Here is a 3,584-nt window from a genome sequence, read left to right as displayed (position 1 = left end):
ATTTGATAATTGCCTCATCACATTACCACTGTGTGTATTTGTTTAGTCCTCTCTCTTCACCATTAGACTATAAGGCAGAGTATATCTTTCACCTTTGGATCCTAAGTGGCATCACAATGTCAGATATATAATACAGACATAAATAATTTTTATAAATCATTAACCATTTAAGACAATATATAATCATTTCCTAACTACTAGATACCAGATTAAGTTCGGCATAGTGGAGCCTGTACAGACCTGATACCAGAGGACTAGGATCTGAATCTCATTCCAGCAACCTACTAGTTAAGTGACCATGAGCACATTTTATAAAACTTTCCTGTGTTTCATTGTTTGTATCTCTAAAATGGGAACACTGTTGTAAGGTTAAAGATAAGTAAATACCTGGCATAGGTCCTTCCACACAGGGCACTCATCACCCTCCTGCTTTCTTTCTAGATATCCTGCAAGTTTTTTTCACCTTAAAATTTCCTAACCAAGGGCATTTTTTTTTTCCTCCAAATTTCTGTTTTCTTTGTCTAATTTTTTTTTCCTGCAAATTTCATGACAGGCACATGTTAAATTTTATTTCAAGCTTCCTCTAAAAAAAGGAAGCATAAGAAGTTTAATTCGAAAATCTCCTCTTAGCTGGGACATTTTATTTTAAAAAAAAAAGCAAAAAAGAGTGGCCAGATAACCCTAGTTAGACTAGATACAAGAAAAAGAGAATAGCTGATTAAATGTCATTACTTTTGACTGACAATTAGCTAGATGGGTGGGTAACAAGTTTCCTAAAAAAGATCTTAAACCAGTATCATTTATCAGAAAATTGCCTACACATTTTATAGAGTATGTTAATTTCTCTCTAGAAGGAAGTTGGGCACTTGATCATGAGAAAGGTTCTGCTAGGATGAAGCCATGTTCCTTTACTTCATTCTCTATTAATGACATCGTGTTTTTTTCTGGCCCAAGATGTCTCCTCCCAGATTGTGGTCTGTTAACAAATTATATCTTCAGTCTCTCTTACTCCAGTTCATCTTCTACACTATTTAAAAATTATCTTTCTAAAAATACAGATCTAATCTCATCACTTTCTAAGTTTAAAAGCTCTCCATTGCCTTGTTGTTGAAATCTAAAGTCTGTAATTTGCCTCTTTACAACTTGTTTCCACCTATTCTTAAGTCATTCTTTTTAATGAAGATCTTCTTCTATTTGTAGGACCATACTAGTCCTTCACTAAATATTCTGGAGACTTGAAATACATCCATGTGTCATTATTTATGCTTTCTTCTTCTTGGTCTTTTTGGAAAATTTGATTCATCTTTAAGGACTTTTATTAATCAATACCAGTTCTCTGAAATATTTTTCCTAAATATCCCATTGGGATCAGGTCTTCCCTTACCCCCTAAGTAATTAACCTTCCCTTCTTTTATTCAACAAACACTTATATAACACCTAATATGTGCCAACCACTATTTAAGCTCTTTGTAAATGCTTACTACTCATTTATATTTAGTATAAATATTAACTTACAATGACACTATGAAATAGATACTAGTCTTATCCCTATTTTACAGATTACAAAGCCTGAGGCAAAGAGAAGTTCAGCAACTTGCTTAAAGTTACGCAGGTAGTAAATGCTAGAGCTGAGATTCAAACCCAGGCACTATGGTCCAAGTCCCTCAAGAGGCCATGTTTTTTAACCACCATGATAAAATGGCTCTTACAGGCTGTTTTACATTGCATTATAGATATATTTTAGTGCTTATGACTTTATAGTATTTTTATTTTTACATACCCACCTTCCCTGCTAAACTCTTTAATGGTAAAAACAAATTCCATTTTGTTTCCCATATTCCTGGCTCAGCACCTGGAATGAAATGGGTGATCAATAAATGCTTGGAAACTGAGTTGAATTAAGATTTAAGCTATTTTCCTTTGCTGATAAATTGAGTTCCATGGTAGTTGCTTGCCTTGAGGTTTATTTATACTCAGGGGACAGGTAAGAAGATAAAAACAAGTTAGTTTAGCCAAAAAAAAAAAAAAAAAAAGGCAATACTATGAAATGCTCAAATAAACACCACTAAATACTATTACAGAAGTTTTTTTGCAGAAATGGATATTACTTTAGCCACGTAGCAAAGGAAACAGAAGGTTACACAATAATAGGACAACTAGTAGGCCCTGCTTCAGTAGTGTACATTGACTGATCAAATGTCAGTGGAATCACATACACAATTCATGCAAGTCATTGAAATAAATGTGTACACTTTGAACGTTGCTAAATCAGGTCGACCTGTATTATTTGGGAAAGAAAATACTGCTTCCAGTAGAAATTTGAATAGCTCAAGTAGGAAAAGCTGAACTAATTGAATCTTCAGAGGAAAAAGTATATACAAATCCCTTCAGAGGGAAAAATTATAATAAAAGGGTATCAAAGAAGCAGTAATCACTTAGGCTTTATTATTATAGATTATGAATATATTCTCATGGAAGCATTTGGTATGTACACTAGTGAATTCTAAAGTGAATATAGGATTACAAAGCTGTTGTTGTAGCAATTGATAATATATATGATAGCAAATAAATACCGAATCTGTTTTAAAATAGATGTTGGACTTGGGTGAATGTCAAGTGGATAAAATGGTGAGTGTCATCGGTGAAGGAATAACTTTGTCTTTTCTCTCATGTAATATAGTTTTCAAGTAAATAAACAACTCACATTATAAATGATTTACTTCTAATTCTTCTATCAATAACTGAAGATATAGTCTACAGCCATGCCACCCTGAACAAGCCTGATCCCATCTGATCTTGGAAGCTAAGCAGGGTCGGGCCTGGTTAGTACTTGGATGGGAGACCACCTAGGAAGACCAGGTGCTGTAGGCGTAAAAAAAATAAAATAAAATATAAAACAGTAAATGAAGATTTAATTATATAAAAGTGGTAGTGCTTCAAAAGAAACTGTCAACAAGGTAAAGAGACAACCATCCGAATGGGAAAATATATTTGCAAGCAATGCCTCTGATAAAGGCCTAATACCCAAAATATACAAAGAACTATCCAATCAAAAAATGGGCAGAGGACCTGAACAGATACTTCTCCCTAGAGGACATACAAATGGTCAACAAATATTTGAGAAGATGCCAATAGCACTGGCTATTAGGGAAATGCAAATCAAAACCACAATGAGATACCATCTTACACCTGTTAGAATAGATATAATCAACAGGATAAGTAATAACAAATGTTAGAGAGGATGTGGAGAAAAAGGAACCCTCATACACTGCTGGTGGGACTGCAAATTGGTACAGCCACTATGGAAAACAGTATGGAGGTTCCTCAGAAAACTAAGAATTGATCTACCATATAATCCAGCAACCCCTCTACTGGATATTTACCCCAAAGACATGAAAATTCATATGCGAAAAGATATTTGCACACTGATGTTCATAGCAGCATTATTCATGGTGGCCAAGACATGGAAGCAACTGAAGTGACCTATGATAGACGATTGACTAAAGAAGCTGCGGTACATATATACAATGGAATATTACTGAGCCATAAGAAAAGATGAAATACTGCTATTTACAACAACATAG

General features: G+C 34.2%; 1 non-coding gene across 1 annotated transcript; it reads left to right on the top strand.

Moving 5' to 3' along the window:
* The first annotated feature begins 2,752 nt into the window (after window positions 1-2,752).
* LOC111746757 lies at window positions 2,753-2,871 on the top strand. The gene has a single exon (XR_002783257.1). It is a non-coding gene; the product is annotated as a 5S ribosomal RNA (ribosomal RNA).
* The last annotated feature ends 713 nt before the right edge of the window (window positions 2,872-3,584 follow it).

Source organism: Pteropus vampyrus, unplaced genomic scaffold, assembly GCF_000151845.1.
Source record: "Pteropus vampyrus isolate Shadow unplaced genomic scaffold, Pvam_2.0 Scaffold200, whole genome shotgun sequence".
NCBI classification, from domain to species: Eukaryota; Metazoa; Chordata; class Mammalia; order Chiroptera; family Pteropodidae; genus Pteropus; species Pteropus vampyrus.
The sequence above is the reverse complement of the archived record's forward strand: the minus strand, read 5'-3'. Positions and strand labels throughout refer to the sequence as shown.